Here is a 20,768-nt window from a genome sequence, read left to right as displayed (position 1 = left end):
TTGAGACAGAGTCTAGCTCTTCACCCAGGCTGGGGTGCTGTGGCCGAATCTGGGTTCAAGTGATCCTCCCATCTCAGCCTCCCCAGTTGCTGGTACCACAGCACATACCACCACGCTGGGCTCATTTTTGTATTTTTTTGTGGAGATAGGGTTTTGCCATGTTGCCCAGGTTGGTCTGGAACTCCTGAGCTCCAGTGATCCGCCTGCCTCAGCCTCCCAAATTGCTGGGAGTACAGGTGTGAGCTGCCCGGCAGCCCTCAGGCCTTTTCCATCCCACCCCACTGCCAGCACTGAGAGTGCTCCCTGAGCTGCTTCTGAGTCAGGCTTTTGCCCAGAGGTCGGTGAAGGGTGTCGAATCAAGAACAAAAGACCGGGGCTCTGAGACTCTGCTCTTCCAACACTGAGTGAGTTAGCCTCTCGGAGATCAGATTCCTTGTCTTTAAATGGGTGAATAGCAGGTGTGAGGCCTGCCAGGTGAGTGTGTGGCTGGCACACCATCCGTCTTAGTATATTCAGCCTGTGCATTTTAAAAAGCAGAAAGCAAGGGTCTCAAATCATATGCCTATGGGTGCTGGGGAGTTAAAGGAAATGAGAGCAGCTCCCCAAAGGGCATAGACCATGGAGTGGGAGTACCCAGCTGTGATCCAGCTCCAGCTAGCTATTATCACATTAGGTAGAATGAGGGCAGATCTTCAAACTTTTCAGAAGAATCCGAACATCTGGATTTTCACAGAAAAATCTGATTAAGAAATACTGGCAACTCATTTATATTTTTCTTTAAGCAAAACATTTTAAGCACTGAGTAGCTATAACAAATGAAACGAAATACTTGCATGCCATGTGCCAAGTATTATTCTAAGAGCCTATGTGTATCAATTCATCCAACTACCCTACGAGGTAGATGTTATTATGATTTCCATTTTACAGATGAAGAAACTGAGCTACAGAGAGGCCAAGGACTGATGCCATATTTGGGCTGCAGGCAGTCAGTATGTTGTCTTTGAAGACTGAACTTCCTTTCTGGATTTCCTGGCACTGAGCTTTACTGAGGGCAGCACTATGGCTAAAATCCCAGGCTGAACAGCTCACGTGGTGCTCCTCTGTGGTTTGCCCTGCATACTTTCCTTTGGAAAACTGTTATTCCCCAATACCTGTGTTCCAGGTGAGGCTCTTAACCAGAGAGCTCTGCCTGTCCCTGCCCTGCAGTGCACAAATGACCCAAGCTGGGGAGAATGAGTCATTCAGGGACCAATACGGAAGATGAGGGAGAGAGGGCCTCCCGAGCTATGTGAATGGAGGAAGCCTGGGACTGCTTGGGATCATCATCTTTGTTGCCACATGGAGAGGACCTGCCTGAAAATGGAGCAAAGCAAAATAGAAAGAGAAGATCCCAGTGACATAATTTGAGCTCCTGGATGCAGCCATGCCTAAAGCCAGAACCACCCTTAGACTTCTCATTTATTTGTATCAATATATTTCTCCTTTTTTTTTTTTTTTGAGACAGAGTCTCACTCTGTCACCCAGGTGGAGTGTAGTGGTGTCATCTCGGTCCACTGCAACCTCCAGGTCCTGAGTTAAAACGATTCTCATGCCTCAACCTCCTCAGTATCTAGGACTACAGGCATACGCCACCATGACTAGCCAATTTTTTGGTATTTTTAGTACAGATGGGGTTTCACCATGTTGGCCAGGGTGGTCTCGAACTCCTGACCTCAAGTGATCTGCCTGCTTCGGCCTCCTAAAATGTTGGGATTACAGGTGTGAGCCACCACCCCCAGCCATGTATTCCTCCTTTTGATGATTCCAATTTGACTTGAATTTCTTTTTTTTTTTTTTTTCTTTTTTTTTAATTTTTATTTATTTATTTTTTATTATTATTATACTTTAAGTTCTAGGGTACATGTGCATAACGTGCAGGTTTGTTACATATGTATACTTGTGTCATGTTGCTGTGCTGCACCCATCAACTCGTCAGCACCCATCAACTCGTCATTTACATCAGGTATAACTCCCAATGCAATCCCTCCCCTCTCCCGCCTCCCCATGATAGGCCCCGGTGTGTGATGTTCCCCTTCCCGAGTCCAAGTGATCTCATTGTTCAGTTCCCACCTATGAGTGAGAACATGCGGTGTTTGGTTTTCTGTTCTTGTGATAGTTTGCTAAGAATGATGGTTTCCAGCTGCATCCATGTCCCTACAAAGGACACAAATGCATCCTTTTTTTGGCTGCATAGTATTCCATGGTGTATATGTGCCACATTTTCTTAATCCAGTCTGTCACTGATGGACATTTGGGTTGATTCCAAGTTTTTGCTATTGTGAATAGTGCCGCAATAAACATACGTGTGCATGTGTCTTTATAGCAGCATGATTTATAATCCTTTGGGTATATACCCAGTAATGGGATGGCTGGGTCATATGGTACATCTAGTTCTAGATCCTTGAGGAATCGCCATACTGTTTTCCATAATGGTTGAACTAGTTTACAATCCCACCAACAGTGTAAAAGCATTCCTATTTCTCCACATCCTCTCCAGCACCTGTTGTTTCCTGACTTTTTAATGATTGCCATTCTAACTGGTGTGAGATGGTATCTCATTGTGGTTTTGATTTGCATTTCTCTGATGGCCAGTGATGATGAGCATTTTTTTGTGTGTCTGTTGGCTGTATGAATGTCTTCTTTTGAGAAATGTCTGTTCATATCCTTTGCCCACTTTTGGATGGGCTTGTTTGTTTTTTTCTTGTAAATTTGTTTGAGTTCTTTGTAGGTTCTGGATATTAGCCCTTTGTCAGATGAGTAGATTGCAAACATTTTCTCCCATTCTGTAGGTTGCCTGTTCACTCTGATGGTAGTTTCTTTTGCTGTGCAGAAGCTCCTTAGTTTAATGAGATCCCGTTTGTCAATTTTGGCTTTTGCTGCCGTTGCTTTTGGTGTTTTAGACATGAAGTCTTTGCCCATGCCTATGTCCTGAATGGTACTACCTAGGTTTTCATCTAGGATTTTTATGGTATTAGGTCTAACATTTAAGTCTCTAATCCATCTTGAATTAATTTTCGTATAAGGAGTAAGGAAAGGATCCAGTTTCAACTTTCTACTTATGGCTAGCCAATTTTCCCAGCACCATTTATTAAATAGGGAATCCTTTCCCCATTTCTTGTTTTTGTCAGGTTTGTCAAAGATCAGATGGCTGTAGATGTGTGGTATTATTTCTGAGGGCTCTGTTCTGTTCCATTGGTCTATATCTCTGTTTTGGTACCAGTACCATGCTGTTTTGGTTACTGTAGCCTTGTAGTATAGTTTGAAGTCAGGTAGCATGATGCCTCCAGCTTTGTTCTTTTGACTTAGGATTGTCTTGGAGATGCGGGCTCTTTTTTGGTTCCATATGACCTTTAAAGCAGTTTTTTCCAATTCTGTGAAGAAAGTCATTGGTAGCTTGATGGGGATGGCACTGAATCTATAAATTACCTTGGGCAGTATGGCCATTTTCACAATATTGGTTCTTCCTATCCATGAGCATGGTATGTTCTTCCATTTGTTTGTGTCCTCTTTGATTTCACTGAGCAGTGGTTTGTAGTTCTCCTTGAAGAGGTCCTTTACATCCCTTGTAAGTTGGATTCCTAGGTATTCTATTCTCTTTGAAGCAATTGTGAATGGAAGTTCATTCATGGTTTGGCTCTCTGTTTGTCTGTTACTGGTGTATAAGAATGCTTGTGATTTTTGCACATTAATTTTGTATCCTGAGACTTTGCTGAAGTTGCTTATCAGCTTAAGGAGATTTGGGGCTGAGACAATGGGGTTTTCTCAATAGACAATCATGTCATCTGCAAACAGGGACTATTTGACTTCTTCTTTTCCTAACTGAATACCCTTGATTTCTTTCTCTTGCCTGATTGCCCTAGCCAGAACTTCCAACACTATGTTGAATAGGTGTGGTGAGAGAGGGCATCCCTGTCTTGTGCCAGTTTTCAAAGGGAATTTTTCAAGTTTTTGCCCATTCAGTATGATATTGGCTGTGGGTTTGTCATAAATAGCTCTTATTATTTTGAGGTACGTTCCATCAATACCGAATTTATTGAGCGTTTTTAGCATGAAGGGCTGTTGAATTTTGTCAAAAGCCTTTTCTGCATCTATTGAGATAATCATGTGGTTCTTGTCTTTGGTTCTGTTTATATGCTGGATTATGTTTATTGATTTGCGAATGTTGAACCAGCCTTGCATCCCAGGGATGAAGCCCACTTGATCATGGTGGACAAGCTTTTTGATGTGCTGCTGAATCCGGTTTGCCAGTATTTTATTGAGGATTTTTGCATTGATGTTCATCAGGGATATTGGTCTAAAATTCTCTTTTTTTGTTGTGTCTCTGCCAGGCTTTGGTATCAGGATGATGTTGGCCTCATAAAATGAGTTAGGGAGGATTCCCTCTTTTTCTATTGATTGGAATAGTTTCAGAAGGAATGGTACCAGCTCCTCCTTGTACCTCTGATAGAATTCAGCTGTGAATCCATCTGGTCCTGGACTTTTTTTGGTTTGTAGGCTATTAATTATTGCCTCAATTTCAGAGCCTGCTATTGGTCTATTCAGGGATTCAACTTCTTCCTGGTTTAGTCTTGGAAGAGTGTAAGTGTCCAGGAAATTATCCATTTCTTCTAGATTTTCTAGTTTATTTGCGTAGAGGTGTTTATAGTATTCTCTGATGGTAGTTTGTATTTCTGTGGGGTCGGTGGTGATATCCCCTTTATCATTTTTTATTGCATCTATTTGATTCTTCTCTCTTTTCTTCTTTATTAGTCTTGCTAGTGGTCTGTCAATTTTGTTGATCTTTTCAAAAAACCAACTCCTGGATTCATTGATTTTTTTGGAGGGTTTTTTGTGTCTCTATCTCCTTCAGTTCTGCTCTGATCTTAGTTATTTCTTGCCTTCTGCTAGCTTTTGAATGCGTTTGCTCTTGCTTCTCTAGTTCTTTTAATTGTGATGTTAGAGTGTCAATTTTAGATCTTTCCTGCTTTCTCTTGTGGGCATTTAGTGCTATAAATTTCCCTCTACACACTGCTTTAAATGTGTCCCAGAGATTCTGGTATGTTGTATCTTTATTCTCATTGGTTTCAAAGAACATCTTTATTTCTGCCTTCATTTCGTTATGTACCCAGTAGTCATTCAGGAGCAGGTTGTTCAGTTTCCATGTAGTTGAGTGGTTTTGATTGAGTTTCTTAGTCCTGAGTTCTAGTTTGATTGCACTGTGGTCTGAGAGACATTTTGTTATAATTTCTGTTCTTGTACATTTGCTGAGGAGTGCTTTACTTCCAATTATGTGGTCAATTTTGGAATAAGTGTGATGTGGTGCTGAGAAGAATGTATATTCTGTTGATTTGGGGTGGAGAGTTCTATAGATGTCTATTAGGTCTGCTTGCTGCAGAGATGAGTTCAATTCCTGGATATCCTTGTTAACTTTCTGTCTCGTTGATCTGTCTAATGTTGACAGCGGAGTGTTGAAGTCTCCCATTATTATTGTATGGGAGTCTAAGTCTCTTTGTAAGTCTCTAAGGACTTGCTTTATGAATCTGGGTGCTCCTGTATTGGGTGCATATATATTTAGGATAGTTAGCTCTTCCTGTTGAATTGATCCTTTTACCATTATGTAATGGCCTTGTCTCTTTTGATCTTTAATGGTTTAAAGTCTGTTTTATCAGAGACTAGTATTGCAAACCCTGCTTTGTTTTGTTCTCCATTTGCTTGGTAAATCTTCCTCCATCCCTTTATTTTGAGCCTATGTGTGTCTCTGCATGTGAGATGGGTCTCCTGAATACAGCAGACTGATGGGTCTTGACTCTTTATCCAGTTTGCGAGTCTGTGTCTTTTAATTGGAGCATTTAGTCCATTTACATTTAAGGTTAATATTGTTATGTGTGAACTTGATCCTGCCATTATGATATTAACTGGTTATTTTGCTCGTTAGTTGATGCAGTTTCTTCCTAGCCTAAATGGTCTTTACATTCTGGCATGGTTTTGCAATGGCTGGTACCGGTTGTTCCTTTCCATGTTTAGTGCTTCCTTCAGGGTCTCTTGTAAGGCAGGCCTAGTGGTGACAAAATCTCTAAGCATTTGCTTATCTGTAAAGGATTTTATTTCTCCTTCACTTATGAAACTTAGTTTGGCTGGATATGAAATTCTGGGTTTAAAATTCTTTTCTTTAAGAATGCTGAATATTGGCCCCCACTCTCTTCTGGCTTGTAGAGTTTCTGCCGAGAGATCTGCTGTTAGTCAGATGGGCTTCCCTTTGTGGGTGACCCGACCTTTCTCTCTGGCTGCCCTTAAGATTTTTTCCTTCATTTCAACTTTGGTGAATCTGGCAATTATGTATCTTGGAGTTGCTCTTCTCGAGGAGTATCTTTGTGGCGTTCTCTGTATTTCCTGGATTTGAATGTTGGCCTGCCCTACTAGGTTGGGGAAGTTCTCCTGGATGATATCCTGAAGAGTGTTTTCCAACTTGGTTCCATTTTCCCCCTCACTTTCAGGCACCCCAATCAGACGTAGATTTGGTCTTTTTACATAATCCCATACTTCTTGCAGGCTTTGTTCATTTCTTTTTCTTCTTTGTTCTTTTGGTTTCTCTTCTCGCTTCATTTCGTTCATTTGATCTTCAATCGCTGATACTCTTTCTTCCAGTTGATCGAGTCGGTTACTGAAGCTTGTGCATTTGTCACGTATTTCTCGTGTCATGGTTTTCATCTCTTTCATTTCGTTTATGACCTTCTCTGCATTAATTACTCTAGCCATCAATTCTTCCACTTTTTTTTCAAGATTTTTAGTTTCTTTGCACTGGGTACGTAATTCCTCCTTTAGCTCTGAGAAGTTTGATGGACTGAAGCCTTCTTCTCTCATCTCGTCAAAGTCATTCTCCGTCCAGCTTTGATCCGTTGCTGGCGATGAGCTGCGCTCCTTTGCCGGGGGAGATGCGCTCTTATTTTTTGAATTTCCAGCTTTTTTGCCCTGCTTTTTCCCCATCCATGTGGTTTTATCTGCCTCTGGTCTTTGATGATGATGGTGACATACTGATGGGGTTTTGGTGTAGGTGTCCTTCCTGTTTGATAGTTTTCCTTCTAACAGTCAGGACCCTCAGCTGCAGGTCTGTTGGAGATTGCTTGAGGTCCACTCCAGACCCTGTTTGCCTGGGTGTCAGCAGGAGAGGCTGCAGAAGATAGAATATTGCTGAAGAGCGAGTGTACCTGTCTGATTCTTGCTTTGGAGGCTTCCTCTCAGGGGTGTACTCCACCCTGTGAGGTGTGGGGTATCAGACTGCCCCTAGTGGGGGATGTCTCCCAGTTAGGTGGTCAGGGACCCACTTGAGCAGGCAGTCTGTCCTCTCAGTGGTCAGGGACCCACTTGAGCAGGCAGTCTGTCCCTTCTTAGATCTCAACCTCCGTGTTGGGAGATCCACTGCTCTCTTCAAAGCTGTCAGACAGAGTCGTTTGCGTCTGCAGAGGTTTCTACTGCTTTTGTGGTTGTTTACTGTGCCCTCGACTTGAATTTCTATTGATTGCAGTGGACAAAGTCCTGGCAAATATGGTGTCAAAGAAATGTCGCATCACTTCAGGATGTTAGATTCTTTCTACTCAAAGTGGTTCAAAGACCAGCAGCATCAGCATCTCCTGGGAGCTTGTTGGAAATGCAGAATCTCAGGACTGTCCCAGACCTACTGAACCAGAATCTGCATTTTTAACAAGATCCCAGCTACTCATATACACATTCAAGTTTGAGAAACGTTGCTCTAGACTAGTGTTCTCAGCTCTAGCTGCACCTTTAGGTCTCAATACCCAAATCACACCCCAGACCAATTGAATCAGAATCTCTGGGGGTGGGCCCTAGGAACCAAACTTTTAAAAGCTCTCCAGGTGATAATGATACACAGTCAAAGTTGAGAACCATTGCTCCGATGTGATGTGCTTGGTGGCAGCTGAAAGCCTAATTCTTTGTGATTTAGCCTAGAGCCAAAACTTGCTTCTGCGGAGGATACAGCAGAGGGTTTCTCTCTTTCTGTCTGTGTCTCTCCGTCTCTGTCTCTCTCTCATCCCTTAGGGAATGAAAAGGGAGATGCTGTATCCCACAGACAGAACCCACAGGGACCCCATGGGATTTTAAAAAGTACCAAATCCTAGTTTCATTTTCTACCATTACAAAATATCTTCCTCCCATCTGAGGTCACAACACTGGACTACGTGAAAGTCTTTTAAACCTTCAAAAATTCAAGTCACTTCTCCACAGGGCCTTGAACAATCTGAATCTCAAACTAAACTCAATTTTTTTTATTTTTTTATTTTTTTATTTTTTTATTAAACCGTGAACTATCCCCAAACGTTTTGAGTTTTCATTTTCCTTTTAAAAATCATCATTGTGGTGAATCAATTCACTCTGGAACAAATCCAGATGCTTTCTAAAACCAGTCAACTGGAAGAAAGTGGGAATATCAAAATATTCTCTGAATTGACACTGAGCAAAATTCTTTGCATTTAGGGATTTTGCTCTGACTGACCACCGTGGGAATTTGGCCTGTGGTCTCATGTTTCCAGTGGTTCATCAGATGCTGTATTCTCCCATCTTTCCATTTCTTTTTGAGTGAGGACCTCACCAGGATCTGTGGGTCACCAATTATAGATAGGTCCAGGTGGCATCATTAGGATGTTAGCAAGTGTCTGGACGGTGTGCATGAAAAAATGAGTAAGATGGAGCCTTCCTCCTCAGGAGCAAGAGAAGGGAGACTGGACTGAGGGTTGCTGGGGCTGTTTTGTGTTTGTTTTTGTGATTTTAACTGCTGGCAAAGAACCCTTTCCTGCCTGCACCTCTGCTTGAGAACAGGAAGAGGTGTGGGCGGGGTTGAGGAGAGAGCTGGAAGCTGGCCTTTCCCTGCTCATCGTAGTCAGCAGCTCATTAGGGATTCTAATCAGGCAGAAATATTTTCCTGTCAGCTTATTACAAACTCTAACAAGGTCCCAGCTCCAGGTCATGGCTGCTTTTCTCCTGCTGGGGATAACGATGGGCAGCTTGTTGGAACCTTTGGTATCTCATTTGTTACATGTGATTCACAAAGGCGGGAGGGCTCTGGGGTGGAGGAAGTGAAGACAGCCAGGGAAGAGATGGAGGGAGAGTCCCTTTTGTGGAGGACCTGAAGATGCAAATGCCCATTGCTTAAGGGAAGCCAAACCCAGACCTTATTGGACACCTGGAATCTTCTGAGAATCTGAGCCCAGCTATGTGTGAGGTACAGACTGGCTCCTTCCTCGTGTATGGAAGCAGATGGCCACTAGCTGGCCAGGAGATAAAAGGCCAGGTTTTATGTATTTTATTTTATTACTTTATTTTATATGTTTTTGAGACAGAGTCTCATTCTGTCACACAGGCTGGAGTGCAGTGGCACAATCATGGTTCATTGGAGCCTCAACCTCCTGGGCTCAAGAGATCCACTTCAGTCTCTCGACTAGCTGGGACTATAGGCGTGCACCACTACACCCAACTAATTTTTATATATTTTTTGTAGAGATGAGGTCTCACTATGTTGCCAAAGCTGGCTTCCAACTCCTGGGCTCCAGTGATCTCCCCACCTGAGCCTCCTAAAGTGCTGGGATTACAGGCATGAGCCACCATGCCCAGGCAAATGGGCATATTTTGAATTTTGAAATTCACCTGGCTGGGCATGGTGGTTCACGTTTGTAATCCCAGCACTTTGGGAGGCCAAGGTGAGTGGATCACAAGGTCAGGAGTTCAAGACCAGCCTGGCCAAGATGGTGAAACTAAAAATACTGTCTCTACTAAAAATACAAAAATTAGTCAGGCGTGGTTGAGGGCACCTGTAATCCCAGCTACTCAGGAGGCTGAGGTAGAGAACTGTTTGAACCCAGGAAGCAGAGGTTGCAGTGAGCCAAGATCGTGCCACTACACTCCAGCCTGGAGGACTCCATCTCAAAAGTAAAATAAAATTAAATAAAATAAAATTCACCTTTTCTATCTCCTGGATTGTGAGGAAAGGCCTCAGAACCCTTGTTTTGCATGCTTCATGGTCCCAGAGGCCAATTCTTGCATTTAGTGTTTTGAAAAATATTTGCATGCCATCATTTTCTAGTTCAAAAACTGTCAGTGGCTCCCTAATTTGCATTGTCTTGGCCTAAACTTCTTTATTTATTTATCAAAACTTTCCATAAAACGACCCTACTGAAACCAGCTCTACTTCAAGCATTTTCCCCTTCCAAAATTCTCCATTTGAAACTCTTGAGGGCCTGGTCTCTTCAATATCTCACACAAATTGTTAATTTCACCTTTTTTATGATTCTTCTTGCTGCATATTCCAGTTCTGTTTATTCATCAAAGCTTAACCAAAGCACTGTATCTTTTATAAATCTGTTCATGATTATGCTAGCTGTCACTGGGTGCTACAGCATGACTTAAAACAGGGATCAGTAACTATAGCCTGTGGGCCAAATCTGACTCACTGCTTATTTTTATAAATAAAGTTTTATTGGAACACAGCCATGCTCACATATTTACATATTGTCTTTGGCTGCCTTTGCATTACAACAGAACAGTTGAATAGTTGCAGCAGAGATCATGTAAACTGCAAAGCCTAAAATATTTACTGTCTGCCCTGGCTTGAACCATAAAATTTAGCACTTAAATTTGTTTTATGCTTCATCGAATTCTTCCAAAAAGTCTTCTCAGATTCTTCTTCTTGTTTTTTGAAAAAATCAGGACAGGGTCCCACTGTGTTGCCCAGGCTGGTCTCAAACTCTTTGGATCAAGGGACTGTCCTGCCTCGGCCTCCCAAAATGTTGGGATTACAGGTGTGAGCCACCATGCCTGGCCTTTCAGATTCTTCTTTACTCCTCCTCTCTCTAGCCACTCTTTACCTTTTCCATCTTTTCCTGCTCTGAATTTCTGTCACAATTTATCTGTATTTTTTTTGTGTGCTTTTCTCTTTCTAAAATTGTAAATAGTCATTTATTTATGTATCTGTTTTGCATAATGCTCTAGCTTGTAAATGCTTTGAGGGCAGAATCTCTTTAGAATTATCTCTGTACCCTGTCAGCTTTTAGAGCCAGAATTCAGTAAATCAGGATAGAACCTTGTTGGTTGTAGAGTCTAACGTGGCTCCTGAGTGGCCCCCCTGAAATTGTCACAAAGGGTATCATCAACTTCTGGAAGTTCTATGCAGGGGTATGACATCATGAACAAGTGTGTTTCTTCTGGACTAAAGCTATCTAATCCTGCCTTTGAACTGATAGCCAAATCCTGCTTCCTTAGTAGTAAGATCACCATCTCATGGAGGGAGACAAAACCTGCAACTTTGTGGATGAATTATGGGGTCCTGTTGACCCTGGTTCATTTCTATCCCTCACTGTCTTTTCCAACATGAGCCCATTTTATAGAATTCCAGGTGCAGGCCCATCAATTCCATGGAGATATCCAAGAAAAGAACAGCTTTCCTTTCTCTCAATTCTTCTTATACAAAGATTCAATAATATTGTGGTAGTCAGGATAATGGACCCCCCAAAAATATCCAAGTCCTAATCCCTGGAACTTGTGAATATGTTACTTCACAGAGCAAATGGGATTTTGCAGATGTGATTAAGGTTAAGGACTTTGAGATGATGAGATTATCTGGGATTATCCAATTGGGTCCAATGCAATCACCTAAGTCCTTAAAAGTGGAACAGCCGAAGAATAGGTCAGATAGATGCGATGTGAGAAGGACTTGATATGCTGTTGCAGGCTTTGACGATGAAGGAAAAAGGTCATGAGCCAAGGAAGAAGGGCAACCTCTGGAAGCTGGAAAGACAGGGAAACAGATTTTCCCCTGGAGCCTCCAGAAAGGAATGCAGCCCTGATGACACCTGGATTTCAGCCCAATGAGACCCAGGTTAGACTTCTGAGCTGTAGAAGAGTCAGATAATCAATTCGTGTTGTTTAAGCCACCAAGTTTGTGATAGTTTGTTACAATAGCGACAGAAAACTAAGACAGATACACTGATGTTTTTTTGGCTTGGAATGGCCGGCCCCTGTCACTTAATCCAAATGGTTCAGTGACTCAGAGGCAGAGTGGGAAGGTGAGGCCAGATGGACATTTGCCCAATCCATTACAGAAAAAAAAAAAAAAAAAAAGAAAGAAAACAGAAAAGGAGAAAGAAAAAAAGGTGATGTTGTCCAGAGTCCTGGAACTAAAACTGGTTGGTTGTCTTGGAAATCATGACCTTTGTCTCTAAGAAGACATTAAACTGAGCCAATGTGAATGACGACAGCAGCCTTTTAGCTGGCAGTCTATTTGCAGAAGGGACGGACTGGTCTTGTAGGTTGGTTTTCTCACATGCGTATGGTATACAAGCTTCAGGCTTTTAGCAGCAGCTGGTAAAATTTTGGTTCTCAAAGAATCAGAAACCCCAAAGTCCAGGGGAATGGCTCTGGTTACAAAAACAATCTGATGAACTCTGTATTAGTTATCTATTGCCACAAGAACGTTCAATAGAAAACTAGCCCCCAAACCTCACTGACTTAAAACTGTAATTATTTATCGTGGCTCACAGGTTTATGGACTGGCTGGCCCGTTCTGCAGATCTGGGCTGGGCTCAGCTGGTCTCAGCTGGGCTTGCTCATGCATCTGTGGTCAGTTGGCAGGTTGGCCAGAGGCTGATTGGTCTAGGATGACCTCAGCTGGGGTGATTCAGATCTTCTCCACATGCTAGCTCATACTCCAAAAGTCTAGTTGCTTTTGTTCTTATGATGGAGGCAAGGGGAGCGAGTGAGTGAGTATGTGTATGAGAGAGAGAGAGAGAGGTGGGCAAAGGTCTTGAGGCCTTGGCTTGGAAGTGACATGCTGTCACTCCTGCCGCATTCTATTGGTCAAAGCAAATGACAAGGCAGCCTAGATTCAAAGAACAGGGTAATAGGCTCAACCCCTTGATGAGAGGAACTACCAAGTCACATTGAAAATGCTGTGGGAGGGATGAAAGATTAGGGCCATTTTTTATAGTCAATCTGCCACAAACTCTCTGGGAAAGGAAAAGCCCTTAGCCCCAAATAGCTCCTGAAGGCTGAAGTGAACTAGGCCACTGCCCACATCTGGCTCCTCTCTGCAGGCTGTGAAAACATCCCACGGCGGTCCTAAGGGAGCCATCCGAGCCTCCAAATCCTATCCCCTCTTCACTGCCTGCCCCTACTGCCAAAGAAAGCTACAGTGTTCTCTATGAATTGCCAGCCGCCGTCCCCTCCCTTCTCTGCCTCTCTGTTCCAAGCCCAAGGGATGTCGTGGGCGACCAGCTGGCTTGATGAATGCGGCTTCTGTGAAACCTTCCCCTGGCCTCTGTCGCTGCATCAGCGTGAAATGAACTTGCTAATACTCTAAGAGCCACAGACCTTTTCCTCCACCCCAGCACGACACATCGAATCGATCTGGCTGGGTGAGCCGCCACAAACCCCACAGAAAAAAGCATCAGCAAATTTAAAGCCTTATTCGAGGTCTTGATTCACCATAAACTAAGTTGCCGGCAGCAGGCATTGACACTTCCACTGCGGTTGATACTGCAATTTATCGACTTGCCGTTAAGATGTTGATATTGACCAAGACTGAGTTCTAAATGAAAAGGCCCATGGCAATATATCTTTATTGCTCAAGTAATCCGAGGACTTGCTAATCCTTTCCTGTCCGCCAAGATGGTCTCACTCAATAATGTAGCAGAAATTCTCTAGGCACACAGAAACCATCACTTAGATGCAACAAGATGTTCTTTCCCCACAGGCCTCCTAAAAGAGGAATGGTGGTACAAGCAGTGTGTTTAGTAACAGGACCAAAGTGTTGGAAATCTGTTCTTGCCCTCACAGCCCAAACCATTATTATTATTTTTTTTACCTTTTCAGAGATGCAGCACCTTCCTTTTCAGAAACCCAGAAACAAATCACAAAGGACTTTGTATGGGACTTGCTCATGAACAGTATCTGCTTTCCGTTCTTCACCTGGCGCCTATTAGGGCTTCAGCCTTGCCTACCTCCAACCCAGGCGAATGAATCCTGGTCCCAAGGGGCACTATGATGTCACACTTAGTGCTGGCCCCAACAGTGAAATTAATGTGACAGTTGGTTCTTGCTAATTTCAAGGCCTAGTAGGAACACAGAGAAAGAAGGGAAAATTTATTACCTGCTAATTTATTTTCTCATTGAAATGTCTTCTGCAGCCTTCACTTTAGGGGAAATTATGTTAGCGGCAGAGTCATATAGGGTGCCTTTTGAGTTATTTTGGGTGTCAGGGTCCCTGGGGAAATCAGCAGGGAGAAGAACCCACACAACAGGGCCAAGGAAGCAGCCCAGGGTGGCTGGGTTAGGGAGTGAGCCAGAGGGGCAGCATTTTCCAGCCCAGCTTCTTTACCCAGCTCTGCAGTGGTGACAGGGCCAGACAGGTGGAACCACAGGAGAACAGAGCTGTCACAGACGTACTGTCTGTGTTAGGAGAAGCAGGTGCAGGCCACCCCAGATGCTGATCCATAGTGTGGCTGTTGTTCTCATCTCTCTAGAACAACTGATGACAGTCTCTGCTAGCCCTCCTGGCTTGCTGTTCCAGGGATGAAGGGATTGATCACAGCCTCAACCTCATCCCAAAGCAGCACTGTCACACAGAGATTCAGAGTGCAGGCATGGCAGTCACACAGTTTTGGGTTTGAATCCTGGCTTCAGTGCTTACCAGCTGGGTGACCTTGTCACTTATCCTTTCTAAGCTACAGTTTTCCCATCTGCAAAAGGAGGAAATAATAACGACACCATGGCAGACACTGTTTATTGGCTCCTTTATTCCTTGGCAACAGATGATCAGTTTTGCTCAGATATCACTTCCCACAATTTCTGGGGGAGGTGGGCTCCGTTCCTGGTCCAGGAGTGATCCTGTGATAATTTCTGGCTAATGAGATGAAAAAGGACATTTTCCGAGGTGGTTCTGGGAAACAGTCCCCTCCTTGTAAGAGAAGAAGGACAAGGAGTGTCTTTTTGCTTTGTCTGACCCCAGTCTCTTTCTTGATATGAAGTCAGAGGGTGAGAAGAATCTCCCTGCTTAGGTTGCCCCCTGCTTCCTACAGGGAAACTTTGCTGAGTTTATCACCAAGAGACCAAGAGAATGTGGGGACACCTGTCCATACTCCTGCCTTTGTAGGACAGCTGAAACAAAGCCATTGACTGCCTATGTTTTATGTGAGAAGAATGAACCTCTGTTTAATTAATTGATTTTTTGAGACTGGGTCTTGCTCTGTTGCTCAGGCTGGAGTGCAATGGCGCAAACTTGCTCACTGCAACCTCCACCTCCTGGACTCAGCCTCCCAAGTAGCTGGGACTACAGATGTGTGCCACCACCTTTGGTTAATTTTTTGTATTTTTGGTAGAGATGGGGTTTTGCCAAGTTGCCCAGGCTGGTCTCGAACTCCTGAGCTCAAGCAATCTGCCTGCCTCGGCCTCCCAAAGAGCTGGGATTACAGGTGTGAACCGCCATGCCAGCCAGGCCTATTTATTAAAGCCACTGTGAACTGGTAAGTTTGTTCCTCGGAGCCCAAATTATTCCTAAATGATACAGGTACCTATGTTGTGGCTGTGATTAGAGCATTAAGTGAGATTGTCAGAGGTCCTTCTGGACAAAGACCTGAAAATTTCTCTAGTTTCTCTGCAAAGTTTTTTTTTTTTTTTTTTTTCCTTTTTTTTTTTTTGAGACAGAGTCTCACTCTGTTACCTAGGCTGGAGTGCAATGGTGTGATCTTGGCTCACTGCAACCTCCCCCTCCCAGGTTCTCCTGCCTCAGCTTCCCGAGTAGCTGGGACTACAGGCATGTGCCACCACGCCTGGCTAATTTTGGTGTTTTTATTAGAGATGGGGTTTCACCATGTTGGCTAGGCTGGTCTCGAACTCCTGACCTCAAGTGATCCACCCACCTCGGCCTCCCAAAGTGCGGGGATTACAGGTGTGAGCCACCATGGCCGGCCTCTCTGTAGTCTTGACATAGATTTGTGAGATCTGCTCCCTGGGAATAATGATGAAAGAGAGAGACTGGGGAAAAGGAACGGAGAAGCTGGATCACTCCACTTTTCTCTTTCTGTTTTGGGGAGAAGGCAATTCAGGCCTTAGCTGGATGATTTTTCATCTACCACACATGTGCTTTCTGCTGGGTCAAGTATCTATTGAATACATCCTGTAGGTAATAACTGGATTTTAAAATTTGTAGACCTGAAATATTGGTAAATTTTATTTTGTTTTCTTATTGCTTTATCTTCTAATTTTAGAACTGTGGATGGCATCATTTTAGCTTGAGTTCAGTAAGCAGAATCTCCCATTGTTTTAGTTTTTGATTTCTTTACCATTAAGTCTGCCATTATGCTCTCAAGGGGACTAGATAGTTCTCCATGCAAAGGGAACCTTTGGCTAAGTGAAAAATCATTTTTTTTTAATGCCAAGAATCACCTTCCAATTAATTTATTTTCTAAAATTATTCCAATGGTTGTCTGAACCCTGGAGTTTGCTGTGTGGTGACAGCCCATAACCTGATGGACCTTGCAGGCCATTTGCAAGGATGATAAAGACAGGGGCTATGGCCGGACATAGTGGCTCACGCTTGTAATCTCAGCACTTTGGAAGGCCCAGCTGGGCAGATCACCCGAGGTTAGGAGTTCAATACCAGCCTGGCCAACACGGCGAAAGCCCAGCTCTACTAAAAATACGAAACTTAGCTGGGCATGGTGGTGTGTGCCTGTAATCCCAGCTACTCAGGAGGCTGAGGCAGGAGAATCATTTTAGCCCAGGAGACAGGTTGCAGTGAGCTGAGATAGTGTCACTGCACTCCGGCCTGGGAAACAGAGTGAGACTCCATTTCAGAAAAAAGAAAGAAAGAAGAAAAAAAAAGACAGGGGCTACAAGGCCATGCATTCCTAGCTTTGAGTTGATAAAACCTGTTTGTCTCATAAGTTAAATTAATATATGGTAAAATTGATCTTTTGTGTGTACACCGTTCTATTTTTAACACATAAATGAGTTCATGCAACCATCACCACAAAAAGAAGTGTGGTGATGGCTGGGTGTGGTGGCTTATTCCTGTAATCTTAGCACTTTGGGAGGCTGAGGTGGGTGGATCACTTGAGCTCAGGAGTTCGAGACCAGCCTGGCCAACATGGTAAAACTGTCTCTACCGAAAGTACAAAAATTAACCAGGTGTGGTGGCGCGTGCCTGTAGTCCCAGCTACCCGGGAGGCTGAGGCAGGAGAACCACTTGAACCCAGGAGGTGGAGGTTGCAGTGAGCCGAGATCACACCACTGCACTCCAACCTGGGTGACAGAGTGATTCTCTCCACACAAAAAAAGGACTTTGCAGAGAAAAGTTGGATCGCTTGAGCTCAGGAGTTTGAGACCAGCCTGGGCACCATGGTGAAACTCTGTACCAAAAATATAAAAATTAGCTCGGTACAGTTGTGCATATCTGTGGTCCTAGGTGCTTGGGAGGCTGAGGTGGGAGGATTGCTTGAGCCTGGAAGGTGGAGGTTCCAGTGAGCTGAGATTATGCCACTGCACTCCAGCCTGGGTGACAAAGTAAGACCGCATCTCAAAAAACAAAAAGTGAGATGATGAATATGTTAATCACCTTTATTCAATCATGCCACAATGTATAAATATATCAAAATAGCACATTGTATGTCATAAATATATACAACTATGATTTGTACATTAAAAATAATTCAAAATATAAAGAATAGTGCTCATGCTAGTGCTTCCTTGTCACATTCTTCCCTCACCTCTACTTGGCACTCAGTGTCTGTTCTCCATCACAATAGTTTTGTGTCTTTAAGAACGTCATATAAATGGAATCATATGTAACCTTTTGAGACTCTCTTCTTTCACTCAGCATAATGCCTTTGAGAATCATTCAAATTGTGTATATGAATAATTTGTTCATTTTTATTGCTGAGTGGTGTTCCATTGTATGGCTGTACCACAGTTTGTTTATCCATTCAAGGACATTTAAATGTTTCCCAGTTTTGGGCAATTAGGAATAAAGCTGCTATACACATTTGTATTCAGGTTTTTGTGTGAACGTAAGTTTTCATTTCTCTGAGGCAAATAACTAGAAGTGGGATTGCAAGATCATATGGTAAGTGTCGGTTTAACTTTAAAAGAAACTGCCTTTTTTCCAGAGGGCCACACCATTTTGCATTTCCAATCACAAGGTGTGAAAGTTCCGGTTACTCCACATTTCCATCAAAACTTGGGATTTTTGATACTCACACTACTTGCTGAAAAGACTGTCCTTTCTCCATTGGATGGCTTTTGCACTTTTGTTAAAAATCAGTACTTTTAGATTTTATCTTAGTCATTCTAATAGGTATGTAGTGGTATATCACCAAGATTTTAATTCATATTTCCCTAAGGGTGAATGATGCTGACCATTTTTTGTGTGTGTGCTTATTCACACCCATATATCCTCTTTGGTGAGATGTTTGTCCTAGTCTTTTCTCCATTTAAAAATTGTGTTGTTTTCTCATTGTCGAGTTTGAGAATTCTTTATATATTCTGGATATAAGTCATTTGTTAAAAATGTAATTTCAAAATATTTTCTCCCTGTCTATAGCTTGTCTTTTCATTCTCTTAACAGTGTCTTTTGCAGACCAAAAGTTTTTAATTTTGAAGTCTAATTTTCAGTTTTTAAAATATAGATTATGCTTTTGGTGTCATATCTAAGAATGTTTTCCTTAACTCCAGATCTAAAAGATTTTGCCTATGTCTTCTACAAATTTTGTAGTTTTACATTTTATATCTGTGATCAAGTTTTTGTATATAATATACAATATTTGCTAGTTTTTGTATATAATATGAAGTTTAATTTGAAGTTCATTTTTTTTAAGCATAGGGATGTCCAGTTGTTCCCATGCTAGTTGCTTAAAAAGACTGTCATTTTCTCTATTGGATAGTTTTTGCACCTTTGTTAAAAATCATTTGGCCATATTTGTGTGGATCTTTTTCTGGACCATATTCTTTTTCATTGATATGTATGTGTGTATTTCTTTGTTACAGCATGTCTTGACTACTGTAGCTTTATTGCAAGTATTACAATTGGGTAGTATGATTTCTACAATCTTATTCTTCATTTTCAAAATTGTTTGGGCTATTTAGTTCCTTTCCATACAAATTTTAGAATTATCTTGCCCAAATCTATAAAAAATAATTCTAATAGAAATTTGGTTGAGATTGTATTAAAGATCAATCTGGGAAAAATGGACATCTCTATATATTGAGTCTTCCAATCTGTGAACATGGTATTTCTGTCTCTCCATTTATTCAAAATTTGAATTGTTTCATCAGCATTTTGCAGTTTTCAGCATATAGATCCTGTACATATTTTGTCAAATTTATACTTAGATATTTCATTTTGGGGTTTCAATAGTATATGGTATATATTTTTAAAATGTTGAGTTCCAATTTTACATTGCCAGTATCTCAAAATATGATTGATGATTGATTTTTGTGTGTTGACCTGCTGGCCTATGATCTTACTAAGCTCACTTATTGTTTCTAGAATTTTCTTCGTTTGTTTGCTTGTTTTTTGTTGATTCCTTAGAATTTTCTACCTAGGAAATTATGTTGTTTGTGAATAAAGACAGTTGTATTTCTTTTGAATCTGCATGTCTTTTATTTCTTTTCCTTGCTTTGTTATGTTAAGTAGGATTTCTAATATGATGTTGAATCAGACTGGTGAGAGTGTCTTCTTCCCAATCTTAGGGGAAAATAATTCAGTCTCTACCCATTAAGTATGCTATCAGCTGTAGGTTTTTTTGTAGATGCCCTTTAGTAGACTTAAGAATTTCCCTATACCCAGATTGGTGGGATTTTAAAAAAAGACCTGTGATTATTTGTTGAGTTTCATCAAAGGCTTTTCTATATCCATTGATGTCAATGTGTGGTTTTTCTTTCTTAAACTGCTGATGTGATGGATCACATGCATTGATTTTTAAATATCAAACCATCCTTGCATTTCCAGAATATGTTTCCCTTGTTTGTGGTGTGTTATTCTTTCTACATTTGCCTGGATTTAATTTACAATATTCTTTGAATATTTTGCATCTATGCTCATGAGGGCTATTGGTCTTTAGCTTTCTTTTGTCTTTCTTCCGTCTTTCCTTTTCCTGCTCCTTCTTTTTTGGTATTGTCTTTGGTTTTTTGGGATTGTCTTTGGTTTTTTGGTTTCAGGGTAATATGAGCTCCAAAAACTGAGACAAAATGCACCCCCTTCTATTGTCTGGAAGAGATCCTCTAGAGTTAGTATTACTTCTTTTTTAAATGTTTGGTGGAATTTGCCAGTGAAAACATTGAGATTTGTGGATTACATTTTTGGGTAGATTTTAGCTAGAAATTCAATTTCTTTAGTAGTTACGAGACTATTCGGGTCATCTATTTTATGTTAGATGAGTTAGGGTAGTTGGTGGTTTTTGAAGCATTGTGGTTCATTTCATCTAAGTTGTCAAATTTACTCATGTAGAATTGTTTGTATTATTCCCTTACTATCCTTTTAGTGTCTGTAGGGTCTATAATGATAGCACTTTCTTCAGTGCTGTTATTGATCATTTGTATCTCTTCTCTCTCTTTTTTTCCTTTGTCAGTTTTTCTAGAGGCTTTTCAATTTGATCAATCTTTTCATATAATCAGGTTTTGGTTTTATTAACTTCCTTTATCTTTCTGTTTTCAATTTCCTTGATAATCTGTTTTCTTTGTTATTCCCTTTT

This window comes from Macaca nemestrina, chromosome 7 (assembly GCF_043159975.1).
Source record: "Macaca nemestrina isolate mMacNem1 chromosome 7, mMacNem.hap1, whole genome shotgun sequence".
NCBI classification, from domain to species: Eukaryota; Metazoa; Chordata; class Mammalia; order Primates; family Cercopithecidae; genus Macaca; species Macaca nemestrina.
Note: the sequence above shows the minus strand (reverse complement) of the source record.